Raw genomic sequence first — 22,991 nt, forward strand, 5'->3', positions numbered from 1 at the left:
GATCGAGACACGCATTATAGAGTGCGCGTGTGGCCAATGTTTAATAAGCGGTTCCTAATGGCCGGTTGTCCTAAGTCAGCTTCGCTGTAGTACATTCGTGTTATGCAGAAAAGCTGAGAGCGTAAGGGGGCCGCTGTAACGAGACGTAGTACGTTTTTCTTAATTGAACATGAGCGCACACGCCATCTCTGGTCCCAGTACGATCGTGAAAACGGCTAGTAATTGTACTGGCAGATATTCAGAGCTGTTTATGGCGTTGGTGTTGTGATTTAAGCCCTTCTATCGTCCACCTCTGCAAGTGTTCCCCCTCGTCCATGCCTGATATTGCGAGCATGTTCCATACGGTGCTCGTTCAAGCACCTACCGGTTTGTTCAATATAGTGGCTCCCACACGACAAGGGAATTCGGTAAACGACACCTTCATCACAAGTAACGTAAGGTTTCTGAGGCCTGACCATATATCCTCGCACTTTGTTGTTGTCAATAAGCCACTGGGCTGGACGCACGGCTTTAGAGAGGCTACAACTCTGTGAATTTGTATATACGCTTCTCTTCCTTATACCATCATCATTCATCAGCCCTGTCCCTCCCCGTCCCTCTTCCCCAGTGTAGAGTAGCAGGCCAGAGCAAGTTATAGCTCAGGCCGACTTCCCTGCATTTCTGTAAATAAATTTATCTCTCTCTCTCTTGTTGTTGTCAGCTTTCTTATCTTGCACAAAGTGGCAAGTTTCTTCGGGGCCGAGAACACGATGGTTGCATTCGCCCGTTGTCCAATTCTTTTCAGATTGTGGGGAAATCTTATGCATGTAAGGCAATACAACAAAGTGCTTCCGTTCACCAAGCATCGTATTCGGATGACATTGTATTTTTTTTTTGTAGTTTCGTTAGAAGCTCCTCGGCAACAGACACTTGAACATGCGTAGTGTCATCAGAATTAGTTCGCCTCTTCGACTGCTGTTTAGAACTGTCACTCGTCATGTGTGTGCACGATTTTCGGTGGGAATTTTGCAAACGCGTGATTGCGATAGCTCGTTTTACAAGTTTTGAGCGCGCAGAATGATATGGCAGCACAGGTTTGTTACTTCATGACTGGTAGACCCTGATCGCATCCTCTCCTGCGAGTGAAAAACGTGCAAGCCATTCCTTGATAAATGTGTTGTCATAGGAAGGAGCAAAGACAGGGAGACTCGAGAAATCAGTGAAGGTGAAAAAATAAACAGAGCAGGACGCACATGTGTGAGTACACCTTCTATTTTCCTCTGCGATGGATAGCTAGCGTTTCTGAGACGCTGATACCGGTTGTATAAGCGACAGGGCCTTCGTCGTGCGTATAAAAGTGATGTGTGTGAAAAATAAAATTTGTTGGAAGTTAGTGCTTGCAGTGTTCGTGTGTGTCTGAATTTTACTGTGTCGTCCTCTGCGCGCTAGTAATTGCTATTGAAATCCTGCACCAACAAGCCCAAAGAGCTAGGCTGCTGAATGGCGTATGGTGGCTTATACATTTGCAATTATTCCTGCATTTGCGGCCCTTTCATCTAAGTTCGATCAGTAGAGGTCGATGAGAGTTTCACTACGAGACATGATACATGTAGGGACGTTAGTGTCATTAAAAAGAACACTTGAAAGCACTGATGTCAGTGAAGTCATTAACAACTTGCGACAGCTGTAAGAGATTAATATTAAACTAGCCCAAGGCTACAAGGCATTTTGAGTGATAAAAAAATTGTCCAGTAGGCTTTCAAATTGAAAGAAATCGTTAAACGACCATGAGGAAGGCCGACGCACGACACCAAACGCAGTCATTAGCCCTGACAAAAGGCAATTCATAGTATGATATATAAAAAAAACTCAGACATGACGTCATAGACAAAGTTACAAGGCGTAACAATGTTGAGCAGAAAAAGGGACAATGTCGATACTAGCGTACAATGTTTCACCGAAGCCAAGCGCACTGAAATCGTGTCATAAGTTCGAAAAAAATGGCGCAAGCCGCTCCGCGATTTCTTTCAATATCTTTTATATCTCGAATGCGAATAACCCTGGCACCCTCAGCCGTTTTTACGAGCAAGCGACCATTCTCTTGACAGAAAAATTTATATTTATTTTTCTCAGCTTTCCTACCAGGAAGCCAGATGAGCAAACTTGTTCAATGCAGTCGGGCTTTCGAAACAAAAATGCACATGTCGGTCTTTCGGCGAAAACGGCTCTGCACCTCCTTTTCTCTCACTGCAATCGACACAAATCACAAAATATTTGCTGCTTCTTTGCTAGCACTTGCGGAAATTTTGTGAAGCGCGCCAAGATCACATTCGGAAAGAACAGTAAGTCCGAGTTTGACCTCTATTTTGTTCATCTTTACAGGCAAGTGTTTATTCGTTTCTCGGCCCAGATCATGCACCTCTATGTTCAACCGAAAGATATATTCGTCCATTTCATTAGGCTGTAGTTTCAATGGCTTTCTTCTTCCGCTAGGTGATGTGCCTGACTACGCACTCAGCACGAATTTTCAAGGCTTTGAGATCATTATCGTGCCTGTCCAGCTTAACTTGCACTTTCTTTGTTGAATTGGTCGGAGAGATACTGGATTGGTTTTTCAATTAATTACGCCGTTCTTGGGACGTTCATGAGAACACCAACCTCCTCAACGAAAGGAAGGAGCGCTGTGTCTTCTTTATTGAACTCATTCAACCTGCAACGAATATTTATCCTTCAGGAGTGGTAGAAGAGCACCGCCTCCCCCCCCCCCTCTTTTTTGCAGAGTAACACGTGGCACAGTTCCAAATGGCCCTTATAAATTCGCCCTTTGAAACATCACCATGCAATGACCAATATGATAGAGATATCTACAAGCAATATATGTTAAAAACGCCGTATCTTCAGCCAATGGCTCCTGCCGTGAAAGACGCAAATTTTTCGACGCAGTCGCCATGATCAAAGTGCACAGTACCGCAACAGCAATGGACGCACTACTTGACCTCGAGGTAAGTAGGAGGGAAACAAACTAACCTGTAAGGCAGCAAAAGTAGGCTCCGTCAAACACATCCATGGCCTCCACCGCTGCTGTTTTGTAGAAATGCCGCTTCCGTCCAGCAGAAAGGCTTTCTCGCGGCACAGCCCACGTCTGCCGATGCTCCTAGCAGTGAACCGGCGAAGCGATGTTGTCTGAACGCGATCACGCGGCTTGTGCTATCGTCCCAGCTTGGAACACACCTTGAAACGCGCGAAGCAGGAAGCGTTATCTGCGAGGCAGCAGAACAAGGCTTTGTCGACAGTCCCGTGGCGTTCACCGCCCCTATTGTGTATAGAAGTTTTAACGTTAACAGAACTTCACAGCGCATGCTCTTATGGGCTCATTCCAACAGCCGTTTCAGTTGGCAGTGGTGTCCACGGCCACCGCCGGTGTCCGTAGCAGCTATCTCCGGGAGTAAGAAATACCGAGTTCCCGCCGAGATCGAACCCGGGCCCGCTGCACCGGAGTCGCAGCGGGCCCGGGCTCATCGGAGCTACTCTACCACTGCGCCACGCCTGCGCTTACTAGCTTGCAGCTGAAAAATGCCCCACACAGGCGTCCTAGCGCAAGAGGAGACACGCGACGTGACATGCGTGCCGGGTAGCGTCGATACATGCACATCTTGTATTGCAGTTGCGTATTATCACACCAGGTAGAACGCCATGCAACAGATGCACAGGTAGCATTACGAGGCAGTTACAGATGGTTTGGGGAGGAAAAAGAAGTTCAGTAACGTGGAAATTTGGTCGAGTTGGCGCCCATCATCATACTGCGCTGCTTCACCAGCACCGTATGAAGAAACAGAAGTTTAAGGAGATGTATACAAGAATGCTGGAAAAATATTGGCTCAGCTTTAACTCTTGTAAACCCAGTCATCACGAGCGAAAGGTCTCTTTGGCTTGGTTTTGCAATGACTATATATGCACAGAGAGGGAGATCATTTGAACGGCAGAAAGGTGGAGAGGTCAGCCTGAGTGAAGTGCCTCTAGCCTGCTACTCCACGCTGGGGAAGTGGTTCGGGAGAACAACAAAGAAAGAATGTGAAGAGGAAGAAGAGTGGTGGTGTGCTGACTATGATGATGATGAGGTCTCCACAGCATACTGTTTCTGTGCGACGCGTACGTGCCCACATCACAGCACACCGCAGTCATCTTCGCGGGCAGAGGTATAAGTTACTACGGCGTAGCTAGGAGACTGCCTATAGCTCTCATATTTTTTGCCGTCGTTATCGCAACTAGCGTACTTAAACCAGACAGTAGCAGCTGCAGGGCGTCGACTTTTGTCACACCATGGCTTCGATGACAGTCCGATGGTGATTTTTCTGTGCACTGTTCTTGCTCGCACTGGCAGTCTAAGACCCGTGTGTGCGGCGGCAAGTGCGACCACACATTAGATTCCAGGCTTTCGCTGCTCGCTTGAAGCAAAGGTTCGGAGAGACCTATCCATGCCGGCTCATCTTCCTTCTGCTGGACCTGCGGAAATGGAGTCCGGGAGCTCTCGTTTAGACCTAGAGGGTGCCCACGTCGACAACGGGATCATCTCCTCCGGTGTTGCACTGACGCTGCCGCCGCTTTGTTGGACATACATGTCTTGCTCATTTGCTTCGGTATTTTTATCCCATTTTTCTGTTTAGGACAATCCTTGGAAATGGCCTAGTGGAGTCCATCACCCAATTCGAGCATTTCATTTCTTGTACTGTACGTGAAGATGCGTCCCTATGCGCCCAGTGTTTCATTAAGGTTAGGCCACAGTCTTTTACACACGTTGCACACGCTGCCGAACGGGTCGTCCGTGAAGTCACGGTGAAACCTGGAGGTCGCAGTCGAGCTTGCCGCCAGCGGAAGGGTGTGGTTCGTCAAACGTTCGTCGTGGGTGCCGTTCCTTGTATCCACGGCTTCTCCTCCTCGTTGATGTTCATGCTGCTGAAGGACGGCGGTGGTTGCAGTGGCTTCGACCTGAACACGCTTCCGCGCTTGGTAAGCTTCTCTATAACGTGCTAATCTGGCCTCCCTCTGCTCCGGTGTTTCAGTAGGCAACTTTGCATTTGCTTGAGATTTCGCAGCCAGCTATCTACCTGTATCTTACTGGATGACTGGGTTCAGCCTGTCATTTCGCGTGCGTTGGCCGCGTCAGGTTACGTCGGCTGCGCCAGTGCGTCGAACCATCGGTCGAACTATAGACACTGTTGTTCTCGCCAATGTGACGCAACGTGTGCGCGCGCTCATGGTACGCCGGAATATATTTAGCTTTTTAACCCTCGCCTAGTCACGCGGTACGGCAGCGGAGAGAGAACGAGCGCAGCTGCGACACCTCTTTGCAGTGGAACACGTGGCATGACGTCACACCTTCCATACGTTCGCTCCGGCGGCTCAAGGTCATTGCCACGCAATGAACGACCTTGAGGGACGTGGCGTAGTGTATAGCTTTTGCTCTGGAACATATATTGTGCACCTGATCAAATGAAGCTTGCTGTGCGACTACGTAAACGTAGTGTCTCAAAGGGGATGCCACTAAATCATCACCACAACCATCATTAGCATCGTACTGTGCCCCTTGTCAAAGCAAGGTGGTTAGGTGACTATTTCACCTTCGCGTTTCAAAGGGGATGCCAAAAAATGTTTATCATCAGCATCGCATCGTGCGGCTTGTCTTGAGATGTAAAATGCACGCCGAGTGCGCCTAAAATTACTGTAAATACTCCTATTGGGGAGCAAAGTTCCGCATCTCATTGAGCGTGCTTCTCGCGTCCCCTATTCGACAAATCTGGTCACGTGCGCAAAAAGCATCTTTTTAAGATAAAGCCAACTTCATGACTGCGCCACTACTGCTGCCCGGCGCGCCAGCACCTTCGCGAGAATCTGCACCCTCTCCCACGCCAGTGTTGGATATGTTGTTTAGCGCTGTTTGGACGGACGCACTTTGTGTTGCCCTACATCGCAGTATCAAGATTACTATACGGTGCTTCTCAGTCTATTCTATTCGTCTAACATTCTATTTCCCATTGCGGCCTCTGGCTTGTTGGCTCATATAGTCACTTATGAAACGCCACTGCGGGTATTCTGTCGCATGGGACAATGGGTAAATGTCGGGCTGCCGAAAGCACTCCTTGGAGAGAAAACATTCCTTCTATAGTAACCGGGCTCGACTCAGCAGAATTTCGTATTTCGGCGTTTTGTATAATTACAGCGCTAGTTTTACTAGTGAAAGTCAAGAAGAAGGCATAGCCAAAGCTGTGACTCACGAATCTGAGTATTGGGCGATGTTGTTAACGTCCACTATTTTCTCTCACCCGCTGTGTTGTGTTTTAAAAGCACAAAATAACCAGTCTCTCTTGCCAAACATGTGCCAAGAAAAACTAGTGACACTCGAAATAAAATGATCGTCGCACGTCGATATTGGTATTGCGGCTCGAGTGTGCTCGGCTATTTAATATAACTCGTTATTTATTCCAGCGTAACGGTACGTTCTAGAACGCACAAACCTATTCGCGTCACGCAACCAATCGACATTGAACTCAGCAGACCGTTGTGAAGAGAGCAGGACAAGCTGCAGCACAAGCCGCAGCTCGCCGACGAAGCTGAGCGGACTTCAGACGAGGACTTCAGAAAATTAGGTGGGGTGATGAAATCAGAAAATTTGCAAGCGCAACTTGGAACCAGCTGGCCCAAGACAGGGTTAATTGGAGAATGCTGGTAGAGGCCTTCGTCCTGCAGTGGGCACAAAATAAACTGATGATTATTATTATATATCTCCGTCTTGAAACGAAATTATAATATTAATAATATTATTCCCATGGAGCAAACAACGATTCAAGCTAAAGTAAGGCACTCTAGGCCCAATAGCCCCCGCACAGAATAACACAAATATTGTATATACTCGACTAAGGACCATCCTCACGTAAGAGCTGCACTCCCGCTATAGAGGGCAAAATTTTGGGAAAAAATTCAGAGTATCGTGCCGGAAAGTGAAATTAGTTCCGTTGCCGCAAGATGACGGTAAGTGCTTTTGCGTCGAGGCCGCTCAGGCCGGTGCCGCCGCGCCGCTATTTCTTTGTGTGGCGCGTCTTGTGTTGTTCTTCACTCCCGTCCTCCACTGTTATTGAAAATTTTCTCTCCCTCCTAACATCTGTCAAGTTCCTCATTCGTTATTCTTTCTTGACGGCGGATCCGGATCATGAGACGGAAATAATCAGAAGAATAAGAATGGGCTGGGGTGCGTTTGGCAGGCATTCTCAGATCATGAACAGCAGGTTGCCATTATCCCTCAAGAGAAAAGTGTATAATAGCTGTGTCTTACCAGTACTCACCTACGGGGCAGAAACCTGGAGGCTTACGAAAAGGGTTCTACTCAAATTGAGGACGACGCAACGAGCTATGGAAAGAAGAATGATAGGTGTAACGTTAAGGGATAAGAAAAGAGCAGATTGGGTGAGGGAACAAACGCGAGTTAATGACATCTTAGTTGAAATCAAGAAAAAGAAATGGGCATGGGCAGGACATGTAATGAGGAGGGAAGATAACCGATGGTCATTAAGGGTTACGGACTGGATCCCAAGGGAAGGGAAGCGTAGCAGGGGGCGGCAGAAAGTTAGGTGGGCGGATGAGATTAAGACGTTTGCAGGGACGGCATGGCCGCAATTAGTACATGACCGGGGTTGTTGGAGAAGTATGGGAGAGGCCTTTGCCCTGCAGTGGGCGTAACCAGGCTGATGATGATGATGATGATGATTCTTTCTTAATCCGCCTTTTCTCTTGTAGAACTGGCAGGCGTTGTGCCCCTCCTGGTGGCAGTCTTCATCTAGCTTTCTTCCTCTTCTCTTTGGCTGTTTTACGTCTGCAAATCAAATAAGAAGTTCGGCAGCATGTTACATTCTGTAACACGGGAAGGCGAAAGTCTTCTGCACACTGGGTAATGCATCAAGTTATACGATCCGAGGGACCAGACTCCTTGCAAACCATAACGAGCCGCAGTGTGAAGTAAACGTCTGGCGCTGTAGGTCGACCTCCTCAACGACGCATGCGAGTACCTAGTGTACTACCTACAGGTTCTGTCGTTTTTTTTTTCGTTATGTATTTCATTCATTATTTCTTATTTCTTTCTTTGCTCTTTATTCCTTCTTTCGTTCCATCTTACCCGCCGTGGTGGCTCAGTGGCTATGGTGTTGGTATGCTGAGCACGAGGTCACGGGATCAAATCCCGGCCACGGCGGCCACATTTCGATGGGGGCGAAATGCGAAATCACCCGTGTACTTAGATTTAGGTGCACGGTAAAGAACCCCAGGTGGTCGAAATTTCCGGAGTCCTCCACTATGGCGTGCCTCACAATCAGAAAGTGGTTTTGGCACGTAAAAGCCCGTAATTTTTTTTTTTCGTTCCATCTTCCGGTATTTCTTTATCCTCGTTCTTTCTTTCCTTCGTTCTTTCTTGCATTCGTTCTTTCTTGCGTTTCTTCATTGACATTCAGCCATTGCTTCTTTACTTGCTGACGGGGGTAGGAGCCATTCGTGATGATGATATTGTTGGCTTCACTGGACTAGACGGCGCTTTCTTTCGTATATGAGCCATTACAACGAGCCACTTAAGGCTTTCGCCTTCATAAATGATAATTCATGTGTCTTGGATGTAGCTAAACAGGGTTTTCTACGAATCGAATGTGAAAGTAACCTTTCCTGGTATGCGGAGTAACATCCTGTTCGTTTTTTTTTTTTTTTTTTGCTTACGCACACCTTAACTACCAGCTGCTTCGCCTCTCCCTGCAGCTTGCGCTATTTTTATCCCTTGCTTCTTCCGCAGGCAGTTTGCATGTGTAATCAGATCGACGCAAAACACAAATTACGTTTGCGGTCGTATCGCGGGAATGCGGCTATCACGTTTCGGACTCCGTCTGCACGACAGCGCCCGACGCCTCGACATTGTGCAGTCGTCTCATTTATTTGAAGCGCGAGGCACTGTTTGCAGTCGCAGATGCTCTTCGCGTACGTGCATCAACCTCGCAATGAATGGACCGGTAGCTGCAATGTTCAAAATGATGCGACTTGCGAAACACTCGCTGCAAATGTTGGTTACGGTAGAGTGGCTCCATGCACGGTTTCGGACGTTTAGGTCTCTTGGAAAGGAGTTTCAGAAAGTTCGCTCGTTCAAAGTTTCGTAATCACACACATTTGTGAGCTGTAACGTCTGCGTCAAGAACTGGTCGCATTTTACAGGAAAGCTGTTGGTGCAATTCTATAGGAGCGCGCGCAAACAATATTTTATTTATTTATTTATTTATTTATTTATTTATTTATTTATTTTTTTATTTATTTATTTATTCTGACGCATGCCCAACGAAGGTTGGAACTGTGCAGGTTCACGAGGCGCGTTGAACATAGGCATTAAAAATTTTTTTTTTACCTGGCTCTTTAGAGCTTTTGTACGAAATGCATGCTTTGTTTTTTTATAGTACAGCAGAGCAAATGTAACGGCACCACAAGACAGACAAGCACACACGATTGGCGCTGAAAGTGGCTATCCTGTATTTTTCTGCGTCATGCGTAATCCTGTGTACTTCTCTGTCACGTGTAGCCGTTACTCTTGCGCTGCTCTACCATATGAAGATCGATCAACCCGTAAAGTGAGGCACTCCAATACTTTGTTTGTACGGTTTCCTGGGGCAACTAAACACGGAAGTGCGATTCAATTTGCATGACAATGCGAAGCCTGCCGTGCAGTGATATATGGTTAATGTTTACACTCTGCAGGTTTTTACTACTTTTGTAGAAAACCTATGAATACGTTATAGAGCGTTAGAAGCGTATATTTTGGACCACGCAAGAAGTTCATGTCACGTTGAGTTCTTTGAGGGCAGGGGGCATGATTTGCATTTCGAGTACAATAGATGGGACCTGATGACTGATGCGCGGACAAGCGTGATCTGATTACAGGCTTTGTAAACAAAATACTTGCCAAATGACGGAAACCGTTGTGCGGTCGTTATTATACGCAATATTTTGCAGTGCTATGGCTGAACTGCATGTGACACCTAGCCCACATTCGCTGAGAATGGAGGAAATGTCGAGGTTAATGTGTTCCGAAAGTGGGACATTTCTGGCCGGCGATTTTCACGCGTTCTACAAGGTACAGGAATGGTCGAGCTTTTACGAAATGCAAGACCCGAGCAAGATCAGAATATTCCCTGAGCTTACGCTCACGGCCTCAATTTTATATGCGCGACATGTGCTATGGTGTACGCTACCGACGTAGTACTGTACTATTTTAAGGGCTAAATGCTATAACTTGGCTAGTTGTCGAAACTTTCGCGCAACCAGCCACTCATACACTTTCGACCCTGCTTGCGCGTAGGAGGTTTTTCTAGGGTCCACAGGGAACTAAAAAAGGTGCCTTATATTTATTTCGTTTAGTTATCGGGTATGTAATGGGAGTTATGTAGGCAAAGTTTATAGCTTGTTAAAAAATTATGGTCGTTGCAATAACATACTCATGCAAGTGTTCCAGACCATCGTGGGTGGGCTTTAATAGCCGCGTAGGATTAACTCCACTGTGCTTCGGCTATGTGCGACATGCCCCACCCGAGGATGATTGTGGAGAAGGAAGCAGACGTGCGGGAGTATGAGATCACACGTCTCGTGCAGGAGGACGGATTTTCGGGCAATGAAAACAGAGCGGGTGTCGGAGGGAACGGAAAGAAGAGGAGTTACGAGTGTTGACAAAAAGCGAGCAATGCGGTCCAGAAGGTCATTGCTGTGGCCATGACCAAGTGCCTTCACTCCAGTGGACAGTCATATTCGCGGGTGTGGAACTGCAAATGTTGTGCATCTGTGCACGGTAATTTGCCGAATGTGGGCCGTTGTGGCCGCAGTGAAAATTCCTCGAAACTCCTCAAGTTCAGTTTCTCGCTCCTTTAGAGCACCATGCAATCCATATTTAACCATGTAACGGTAAGCATGCAGCATACGTTATCGACATCCGTGGCGTCACATCGAGCCTGCGCGGAAATTTAAAAGGTGGCGTCGCCACCTGTGTTTTGTTTCTGCATTGTTTCTGGTTTGCCAAGTGTCTTCTCACGGCAAGGGTAGCTTTTGGTAGTATTGTAGGAGAGTAATTACCTACGACAGTGCAAACATATTTTTCTTGTATTTACTGTACGTTTAGGTTTTAAAAAAAAGTACTACCGTTGCAACGCCTCAGGTTCACATTCTCTTAAGTTTTCTGGACCATGCAGGAATCGCTCAAGAACTCCGTAAATAGGAAAGCATGAACCCAAGACGCCTGCAAACGGTTCACGGTGACAATGCGCGCCTGCGGAGTCAAGCGATTTTAGACAGCGTAGAGAACAGCTGTAACTGACGCCGAGCAAATAACTTCAATGGCGGCGTCGAAGAGACGATCCTGTGCGCTGTACTCGTGGGTTCTCTTCTTTGTTGCTCCCCCTCTAGCGGAGTTTGCGCTCGGCTCGCAAATTTTGAGAGTTCACGAGACTAGGCTTATCATATTTTCCTCGTTGAGCGAATGCTGGCACACAAAGAAGCATCCTTGTGTGGGACAACTTTTGGCGAAACTAGAGAAGTAACGAATCTCTCGTGAGACAATTAAGCTTTAGTCTGCTTTAATAGGTTACTGCTGCTATGCCGTTTTTTGCTTCGATAAACAAGGCGATTTCAATTTACAAGTGCAGGCGCTCAAAACATACACATCGAGAATCTTGGTAAAAAGTAATAAAACCTGGCGTTATTTCTTTCTTTCTTTCCTTCTTTCCTTCTTTCTTTCCTTCTTTCTTTCTTTCTTTCTTTGTTCCCTTCTTTCTTTCTTTCTTTCTTTCTTTCTTTCTTTCTTTCTTTCTTTCATTGCTTTGTTTTCTCTATTACCCCCAGGGAAGAGTACTTGGCACTGATATTGGCAGTGTGCGAATATACAGAATTTTGAATATGAGACAGACCTACAAGTTTGAGTGAGGTGGGGATGCTAGCCTGGCTCACCGCCAGGCACGCTAATGCCGGTGCTGGGTTATGATTAGAGCATTGGAATTGACCACGTGAACAAGCAAACAGCACATGCGCTGACAAATGTGCATATTAAAGATATTCATAACGTTTCGTTAAAGCTTGTGGACCTGAGAAGCACCAGAAGCAACGTCATGGCGTGCAAGGCGAATGTGGTGCTTTTCCACTGACTCAAATGTGCTACAGCTCCAAACTCTCGTTGCTCTGCAAGTGTAGCGTATAGTCTAAACATTGCCTCTCTTGGTATCAGCGACATAGCACACGTTGCAAATCCTTAAGGAGTGTTACACACACAGCGGATCGGCGAGTCTGGCCGTTCAATTTCGCACTCGAAACAGTTCGTGTAGGCCACGTTGAGTTTGATGCGTCCTAGTGAATTATTATTTTTACTATTACTTGATTTGAAAACATATATACACCTGACGGGAAATGGAAAGTGAGGAGCAGGCTGGCAACTGCCACCGGAAGGGGCATGATGCCTGCCTACTCTTCGGAAATGAGACAAAAACACAGAAACTGAAGATAAGAAGAGTAATTTACGTGAACAATAAAGCTTACAAACTATGTAAAGGAAGTGGTCCCGAAACAGAATTACTGTCACTCGGCCTCTCACATTGAGCAAGTTTAGAGAAAAAATGCGGCAATGTAACAGAACGTAACTAAAGAAAAAAAAAAACGATCAAACAGATGCCACAGTGACGAAAGTGCTAAGACTAGATGAAAATATACCCCTGAGAGAACCAACCTTTAGTTGATCTCTTTGCAAGAAATAGCGGTAATATACGCAACATAATAACATGTTGACTCACAAAACACGGGGTGCTTGACCGAGTAGAAATGCGGCACAGCACCACAGTGCGATGAGAGAAGCGTAGCAAATTTCTCTCCGTGGTCTGATGGCTAGAGCATCAGTCTTCATTTCTGGGGCATCTGAGTTCGAAGCCGACCATCATGTATTTTGAAATTCAGAGATTTATTCTAATATACCAGGTGTTTACTTCAAGACTTGGGCAATTTTTAAAAATCGCCTGCGGCAAATGGCACAATTCTAGTCCTTGAGCTGGTATAGTCGTAGAGGTGGACATAACTTGCACGAGAAATCGAAATGCATAATTGAATATTGAACAAAAATTAACTAATACGTTTAACCTAATTAACTTACGCACACACGGTTTTTCCAAATCGCAGCCGGTAATACTTCAAGGCATATACGCTAGGAAATGATTTTGCAGATTTTTTCGAGCCCATTTTCGAAATACGGAATGGATACGGACTGAATAAGGACAATACGAAGTGCACACAGAAGACACAAAACGGCAGATCTGATACCTTGTGTACTAAACAAGCTCAACGGAAAAGTAAACTTCAGTGCCACTGTAAATACTTTCAGAACAGAAATAATATTAAAAGTTCGGTAGTCACTTCTGAATTGAAATACGCTAATTATTAACCTCTCGCATGTGTGCCTCCCCTTACTTTTGATCTACTAGATGAATATATATATATATATATTATTCACATACCTTAAGGGGGGCCCTTTAAGGGCATTACAGAGGGGGCTAAAAAAAACCAATAAAGTGATCATATTGCATAACACAGTGAAAAATCAGAAAAGCATAAACAAACATGCGCTCAGGAAAACAGGGAACATATCTGGATAAAAGAAGTGTTTGAGAACACGCGCACACGTGGACCACAATGCTCAAGACAATGTAAAAAAGAATACACTTGTGATAATAATCCATTAAGGACCAGCACAGAGTAAGCGCTTCAGTTTGTTCACAAATGCGTTGTAATTACTTTCGGAAACGATTTGTGCAGGTAGTTTATTCCAATGATAAATGGCAAGGAGCAGTGGCTAATGACGCATAAGTTTGGTGCACTATCTTGGGTTGCACTTTGAGGCAGTGTTCTAATCGGGGGGAAATGCGATGTGCTGGTTTGATATGAGATTCTGTGAACGGCGAAGGATTGTGATAGAGCTTGTGAAAGTGACATAGCAGGGTGACAAGTACCTTGCGTGTAATATATGTATGTATACAAATACCTGCGTGTGTGACATGAATGTCTGCATGACAGAATAAACGGACGTCTAACATATTCTTATATGTGTATATGTACTCTCTGCAGCATCTTAATACCATATATCCATGTAGACAATGACACAGTTTTTGTACCTACATATGTGTAAAATGACTGTTCTCCGCTTCTGTTTATTTTTCTTGCGAGGAAAGCATGGCTGTGTATATCTTTTTAGCTGTTTATGCCACTTGCCAAATTTTAATGCGTAAGAGGAATTTGTCAGGCATTTTAAGCCTTTAGCCTCTGCCCTTCTATACTCTGTATTAAGTCTGCAGTAAAAAAAAAAGACCATAAACACCATCAAACTTGCAGTAAAAATACACTATCATTCCACATATTCTTTTTAAATGAAACGCCCTTTTATTCATTGATTCACTAAATCAACTGAAGAGCCTGTGTATTTCTTCGCATTGCACGGGAATTAATATATCGAAACTGGTGTTATCCTGAGAATTTGTTCCAAATGAATCTGCATTGCGAACTCCCCGACTTCAATTCGTAAATTGCTATACGTTCCATAAGGTAGTTAGTCAGAAACCTGTTGCTGTGTTGCTGATTTTTTTATTGTTTGGTAATACACATTAATTTATTGTCGAGAACTTATGCCCGCCTCTTTGAGTAGACCAGCTCAAGGAATAGAATTGTACTAATGCCACAGGCAATCTTTAACAAGTGCTTGATCTGCGCACAAGCACCTGGAGTATATATATATATATATATATATATATATATATATATGCTCTAACCGATGCTCGAACCACTACACCACGGTCTACCCACTAACCCATCTTGGCGAGAAAAGGTTAGAGACGTCGCCGGAGAGACCACACCCACAAAGCGCTTTTGTCCGGCGATGTCTCTGACCGTTTTTCCCTCCCTAACATGGTCATCACATTATTAATCGCATTAAAATGAATGTACTGAAAGTCAACACTTGCTTAATGCAGGCAGAATAGGCAACAGTAGACTTAGCTAAAGCAGGTAACAACATCGTGAGAATTGAGATGACACTGATTTAGACCGCACCTAATAACACTATGCGCCTGCATTTCTGTGTGTGTTGTACGTCACTCATTAGTTCTCGAACAGAAGAGCATGCTTTCATATTACCGTAACGGATTTCCGTTTTCATTGCTGTTAGCGTCCATGTTTTACCTGAAAGCCCAACCGTGTCAGTTGGGCTTTCAGGGTCAGTAGTGCTATATACCAGAACGCGGTATCGACCCACGTGCGTTTTCATTGGCCTTGTGGCCCGCCTACGGCAAGTACAAAAAGCAAGGTTCAGTTCTGATGTCATGCCATGCGTAGCGACTCTAAGTGTGTTTATATAGAAGCCACGTAATACAGCCTACCGCCCGTCAGCACCAAAGTAGTAAATAGCTGCATGCCACTGGGCCCCTATGTCTGTCCGGTAACGAAGAACAAGAGCTCTCGTCATGCGTCGTAATTACCGAGAGGACGAGCACGGCTGTGTTAGAACATCAAGAGCTAATTAGGAGTGAGTGCGGTCGGTTGATTAAGGTCAAATCTCTTTTTTTTCAGCCGAGTTGTATATGGCTAGGGTTCCATGCATTTTTCTTCTCCGTGAACAAAAGCTCTGATCATCAATGGCTCATACCCCCGTAAGCGTTCGTCACACAAAAAATGCAATGATTCATAGTTCCGTAAGGTTCATGGCTACTCTGCGTGAATTAGGTGTCATGACACTACCCCTATTGTCGTTGTCGGTGATTTCAATGTGGATGTGTCGGTGGCGAAAAGGGAGCGGTTTACACGTTCTGTGTTGCAGACATATCCTTTGCGATGCCAGACAAACCGGCCCAACCGACCACGCAGCGGCGTATACCTGCTCCGATTTGACATTATCAAAGAATGCGATTGCAGTTGCGAGTGAAATAATGACCAGCGAAGAAGACAATAAATGAGTATGGGCACCTCTCCTCACGATGACCACCGGTCAAGACAGTAACTGAGTTCGTACGTTTGTCCAAAATTATGTGTCACCTTCGTGTCATGTGCTAAACAGCTTCGCTGGTCAACCGCCTTCACAAAGTGGAATGGCTCATGATTTTTTCCGTTTATTACTATTGCCCAGGGGGCAAGAATAAAGGAGGCTCGTATTTATGTTGTTGCTTTTGTATTTAATTTTCTTACAGCCCCAGCTCCTAATGAAGACATAGCACTTTTACATTTTACGCACGGACGTGAGTATGCACAGACAGACAGACAGACAGACAGACAGACAGACAGACAGACAGACAGACAGACAGACAGACAGACAGACAGACAGACAGACAGACAGACAGACAGACAGACAGACAGACAGACAGGCGGGCGGACAGACAGACAGACAGACAGACAGACAGACAGACAGACAGACAGACAGACAGACAGACAGACAGACAGACAGACAGACAGACAGACAGACAGACAGACGGACGGACGGACGGACGGACGGACGGACGGACAGACAGACAGACAGACAGACAGACAGACAGACAGACAGACAGACAGACAGACAGACAGACAGACAGACAGACAGACAGACAGACAGACGGACGGACGGACGGACGGACGGACGGACGGACGGACGGACGGACGGACGGACGGACGGACAGACAGACAGACAGACAGACAGACAGACAGACAGACAGACAGACAGACAGACAGACAGACAGACAGACAGACAGACAGACGGACGGACGGACGGACGGACAGACAGACAGACAGACAGACAGACAGACAGACAGACAGACAGACAGACAGACAGACAGACAGACAGACAGACAGACAGACAGACAGACAGACAGACAGACAGACAGACAGGCAGGCAGGCAGGCGGGCGGGCGGGCGGACGGACGGACGGACGGACGGACTGACTGACTGACTGACTGACTGACTGACTGACTGACTGACTGACTGACTGACTGACTGACTGACTGACGGACGGACGGACGGACTAGAAAGTTTTTTAGAAAGCCGTTTAGAGGTGTTTTATCGTTAATTGATTAGAATTCCGTATAGATCACGTAGTCATCGGCGAATAACCTTGCCCTAACAGGTGACCCTTCGATGAAGTTGATGAATATCAAAAGCAGTACAGGCCCAAGGAGTGATCCCTGGGGAACTCCTGACTTGACATCACAAATTTCTGACTGTTCCTCATCAATACTAATAAATTGCAAGAGATCAGTACCGAAGTCTTCAATCAATGTAACTGCACTAGTGGCACCTAACTTCACATTCAGTTCTATTAATACCTTTCTTTGATCAACCCTATTAAACGTCTTTCTAAAGTCGAAGTATGTAATGTCTGTTGGTCCCTTACCGTCAAGCATTTTTGAAAACTATTGCACACTTTCTAGTTATTGTGTTACTGTTGATAAGCCCTCCGAAGAAACATGTTGATAGCCGCTGAGAATGCCGTTCCAGGATAGGTACTGTCGAATGTGTTTAGAAACCATATGCTCCACCAACTTACAGCAAGATAATATGAGCGCAATAAGCTGAAAATTGGTGACCGATGTTGTTATGTCTCCGCCTTTAAATGCCAATACGACTTTACTGATCTTCCAGTCTTTGGGGAATTTAGCTGAGCGGAGTGACCTTGTGAAAATAATAAAAAGGTATTCAGCCACCCATTCCGTATATTTCTTTAAAAGCAAATTCGGCATCTCATCCGGGCCTATGATATTCTTTGTGCTTAGATTTACGAGTAAGTTTAATATTACCTCATACGTCAAGTTCAGTTCTTCAGCAACTACAGGATTTCCGGAATGCACAAACTCTGGCAGCTTTCCATCAACAGTGAAGAATAACGCTTGAAAATGAATTGTACTCTTGTCCTGTATAGATCGCATTTATGTGTTTATTTTAGAAACTGCCTTCATGTTTGGGGCGCAATGCCTCCAAAACCTTTGAGGGGATTCCGAAAAGCATATATTTATCGCCACACAGACATAATAAGGCGTAAGACATAAGTGGTTGATGGGTCGAAAAATCCGTTGTCCGCAATCATTTTACCGTTCGCTATGAGGTAATGAGCTTAAGCAAAAAAAGTTTAAAATAATAGTGCAAGAGTCAAAAGATAAACACTGAAATATTTTTATTTTAATCCTGTGTAATCTTTGCTTAAGCTCATTAGGCCATCACGAAAGGTAAAATTGATTAGGCCCTTAAGCTTTGCTTACGCCTGGCCACATTTCTTCTAAGTTATAAAATATCTCTTGTAATACAAGGACTGTGCCTTCGTTTTCTTTTACATTTCAGAGTGACATTGTGACGTATGTGTTTGGGAACTCTACTTTTAAGGCTTAGGCAAAGCTCATTAGGGTGTTGAAGCTCGTTTCAACTTTTTACCTCCGACTCATTAAGACGAAAAGCTAATTCATCTAGTAGAGCTGTATCATCCACCTGATTAGATTCCAGTATGAAACGGCTATGGGTGTCCTTGGAAAGGAATCGAACTTGAAAGGGACACTAAAGGCAAATATTATGTCAAGGTAAAGAGATAGGTTAGTGCTCGGGAATCTCTAAGGCGTCAATATTATCGCGAACAGAGCCTTACTAATCGAGAAATTGAGGTAAAGGCATGGCATGATTAGAGACTCCACCAGGAAATTCAACTACTTGCCCGATGAAGAAAGCCACTCCTCATTTAAACTCTGCCACTAGTAGTCAACTACTCATTGCACAAAACATCCTCGTATTGCATTAGCAGACGAAATAAAATGTTACTTGTCCAGTTCTATTTCACGTTTATACAAAAGAACTCAATGACTTTACCATTGACGATGACGCGGGCGGTCGAATGGTTTTGTTTTCTCTCGACTCCGCTCCGCCCACGCTTTCGCGTTTCAATAGTTATCGCGTTGTGCTGTGCTGGTTTAGCTGGCTCGCGAAACTCGCAAGAACTGCAAGTAGCAGAGAATTGAACTTCCATGTGATGTCGCGAGATGCCCGAACGGTCTACACCACTTGGCCAAGAAGCAGCTGCAGTGGAGAATCCGCCACTCTGACTTTATCTGTCTTGGCTCGGTATCGCCGCCTGTCGGACACCGTTTTACTCACCGTTGGCAGCAAAAGGCGGTGATGGCGCATGCAACGTCACCACTCCCCCGGTTGGGTGGTGGGAGATTTCAAAAAAGGTATTGGGACCCTTCAGATACAATTTTCCCGTAAACTAAGTGTTTTCTTGACACCAAAGAAGCATTGCGAGGTTCCTGCAATGATATTTAGACAGTCCACGTCGACTTAGTATTACGTTTTAGCGTCCCTTTAAAGTCAAGCACACAATCGAACGATAGGAGAACCGGGACAAAATGTCAACTATGTGGGAGTCGCTATAGCAAGATAGCGCTTAATAAAGAGAGATCCAGCAAAGACTTAGTATTAGCACACCTTCTAGCAAACTTTCACGCTACTTCTGTCAATCCACGAAAGAAGCACACCTCTATGAATGCTGAGCCTTCATCACGTTCTCGCGTACCCGGTTTGATTTCTTCCCCTGTCATATCTGGGATATTTAAGTCTCCCATCATGACAACATATTTTCATGACAACATAAAAATTTCTTCAATGCGTTGATGCTAGTGGCAGTGATTCTAGGCACACGATATACACCCCTTATCATATCTTTTCGAGGGATCCTGCACCAGATGGTTTCAGTGTCGGGCGGTTTCTGCAGGAGCGTATATTTAAAGCTCTTATCAACAACAATGACAACGCCCCTTCCTCGGCCGTTACTGTGGCCGCTTCACACTGTGTTGTATACAGGGGTGCATACCTTACCGTCAAGAACGTGACTGTGTACCCAAGTTCCCTCCCCGCCACAATTACACCATTTGGTCAACACTAATAACTTGCTCAAAATGAAATCTTATTACTAAGGCCACGAGAGCTGATGTTAAAAATTCTAAGCCTGCCATCACACGCGCGTCAGTATTCATTCCCACACAAGCAATACTGTTGCCATAAGTTTCATTATCATCAGATAACGTAGGCTCTTCTTGTCGTCCCAAGCGTCCATGACGCCACTTATCTTGATTTTGCCTAACAATAGCGCAACCTCCTTGCCCCTAGTTCTGTTCCCTGCAGCACCATTCCGAAGGCAACGTCTTTCTGTTCGTGCGAAAAATACTCAATGAAAATTTTTGTTCCTTTGAACTTGTGATGGTTGCGCAGTAACTCCCTTCTACAGCGAAGCTGTAAAACCCTCCGCCATCGCTGTCGGATTTCGCTAAAGCTATCATCATCAGCAATGGCTCGAGCGTCGTCGTCTTGCACAACTGTATTCATCACCATTCGTCATTCCACTGCAGCGTAGAATTTCACTTCTGTCGTGATAATGGGAGGCCGCGTTTACGGGGGTATGAGCTATTGCTTAAGGGGGCATGAGCCATTCATTGTTTTACGTGACAGACAGATTTAATTTAGAAGCAATCTTATTTTGAAGAATCGCAAGCGACAATGCCGGGCGAATGCCGCTAACCACGCCACCGAGCAAACTCGAGACGTCGAACGCAAGCAACCTTGAGCCCAACAAACGGAGCTTTGTAATACTGGTTCCCCACACTCCATCTCAGCTACAACTATGGGAAGACCACGAGTAGTGTTTACTCCCGAGGAAGAAGCGGCCTACCGCGAGCGTCAGTCAGAGTTGGCTCGTGAACGGGCTCGTCGTCGTAGGGCCGACCGCGAGCTGCGCGTCAGAGATGCCGAGTTTAAACGGCATCGCCGGGAGGCCGATTCCGAAGTGCGCTCCCTAGACACGGAAACACATCGGCAGCGCCGGGAAGCCAACCCCGAGCTGCACACCCGAGGACCTCAACAGACAGAAACCTCACGTGCGCAAGAAAGGAAACACTGGGAGGACTAAAGAACAAGCACTTCTAAAGCATGCTCACCACGCCGCTTAGCACGCAAAAGCGAAAATGAGGGGAAAGAATGGTGAAACAAAAAATTTACAACATAGACTGCTTGCAAAGTTTGACTTGCATGGTGTAACACTTGATGTAACTAACACAGCTTCGCTGTTTGACCATCTTCACGGACTGGAAGGGACGGTGACATATTTGTTTTTTTTTTTTTACTTACGTTTCCGAAACGCCAAATGACGGGCCTTGGTCTTTTTGAAGCTTTCCCAATTCGGAGTGCGCGCTCAATACTCGTTACTTATACAGTTAATTTAGCTTGAAAAAAAAAACATCCGCTATGACTTCATGCGTCGTTATTTGCTGTGTTTCATTCTGCTTGTCGGGGATAGTTCGGATTACAACATCTATTCTGCTGTGGTTCTCCAATTGGTCAACTTTCTTTAATAAAGCAGTCGTACCCGAATGCAGACTCGACATTTCTTTCTGTGACACATCCACTCTTTTTTATAACTCTGGTGCTTGGGGTATTGCTAGTTCAACTCACAAATTTTCATGTTTCATTTCCGCTCTTCTGCTTGGAGCTCCTTTTGGCCTTCTATAAGTGTAACAGTAGAGACTGCATTTAAGGACCTGGGTTCGGTTCGGCATCTCCACCGCATGACAGTAATAGTTCAATGGCATTCCAACAGTCGACAACGCGGACACAGATTGCGTATGGACTCGGAAGCACTAGAAGATCAAGGCAGTAATCTAAAATGAAAGCTAAGAAACACTTTTCACCAACCTGTGCAAACAACAAGACAGGGTCTGTCTTCTTTCTTGAGCCGGTGACGCCCAGCCCACTCACACTATGATAAAAATACTGGCTCGAAGGAACCGCCCCCGGTGTTGATGTCGGTGTTCTTTGGCGTTGCTTTATCCGCGCATTTTTGGCGGCAGTTGGCCACTCAGTCAGAATCGACGGACGCAGGTGAAACTTGCTGACGTCGTCGAAGCAAACAGCAGGACCATCTGATGCGGTAAGTCAACCATTATTTTTCTTGTTCTGAAACAGAACAAAGCAGCAGCAGCAGCACTACCACCTGTACAAAAGAGCAAGACAGCGTTTGTTATCTGTGTTGAGCCCGTGCCACCAAGCCCACTTAGTTAATAAGTAAAACTAATAATGGCGCTCAAACAATAAGCAAATGAAATAATCAAAAGAAATGCCGAAAAATAATAACATATATAGAATAATATTAGCAGCCAAGAAAGCGACCCTCCAGTTCGTGCCTTAATTATACCCATCGAATATACGTGCCGGCAGTTCATTCTGGTCAGACACAGCTTTAGAAGTGACAGTGTTCGATGGACCGTTTCTTGTGCAAATTATAACCGATGCTCTGTCACGAACACACCTAGTATTGTTCGTTGTGAGGGGTTTTATACATTTCAGAATGTCAAATCAGATATTTCCAGTAAGTAAGTAGCACAAAAAGGTAAGGCGAAGGACTTTTGTGTGAGCTTGTAAAGACGTAATGCTGTCCTGACGAATTGAAGAAGTTGGCGAGCGAAACTTTTCGTGCTTGGTTAAAGGGTGCCTGAACCACTTTTCCATCGAAGTGCAGAAATGCGTTTGATGTTAAAACGGGCCATTTCAGAATTACGTTGCCGCAAAAGGTACCTGAATGCGTTCAGCAGTAGCGGACTTACTGCTAATCAAACTTCACGGTGCTTCCGCTCCTTCTTCAATGCTTTGCACTGCGAAGGCTACGTTGGAGCGGGGCGTGCCCACAACGGTCAGTCTACTGAACATCGCCGCGGCGCGCAGTTCAAATTTGGTTGTGGAATATTCGCGTAGACGTCACTACTTGCGAGGATGGCGACTACGGTACTCTAAACGTCAACCAGAAGCGGTTGTCCTGAGTGAGCCGCAGTGCACTCAGCCAGAGGGCTGGTCGTAGCACCCCGTGGCGTCCGTGGAATCTATTTCACATATAGCTTGTATGCAGCTTTTTGCACACAAGACGAGGACCAAGAAGAGGC

The 22,991-nt window shown here is 45.6% G+C and overlaps 1 long non-coding RNA gene across 1 annotated transcript in view; it reads right to left on the reverse strand.

Moving 5' to 3' along the window:
- Positions 1–21,850, reverse strand: part of LOC129384029 (uncharacterized) — a 137,966-nt gene extending 116,116 nt beyond the window's left edge. The window contains exons 1-2 of the long non-coding RNA XR_008611784.1: positions 21,751–21,850; positions 3,007–3,239 (exon numbers count right to left, since the gene is read on the reverse strand). This is a non-coding gene — a long non-coding RNA (uncharacterized lncRNA). The remainder of the gene's footprint in view (positions 1–3,006; positions 3,240–21,750) is intronic.
- Between the last annotated feature and the right edge of the window lie 1,141 nt (positions 21,851–22,991).

The sequence above is a fragment of the Dermacentor andersoni genome, chromosome 9 (genome assembly GCF_023375885.2).
Source record: "Dermacentor andersoni chromosome 9, qqDerAnde1_hic_scaffold, whole genome shotgun sequence".
Lineage (NCBI taxonomy): Eukaryota > Metazoa > Arthropoda > Arachnida > Ixodida > Ixodidae > Dermacentor > Dermacentor andersoni.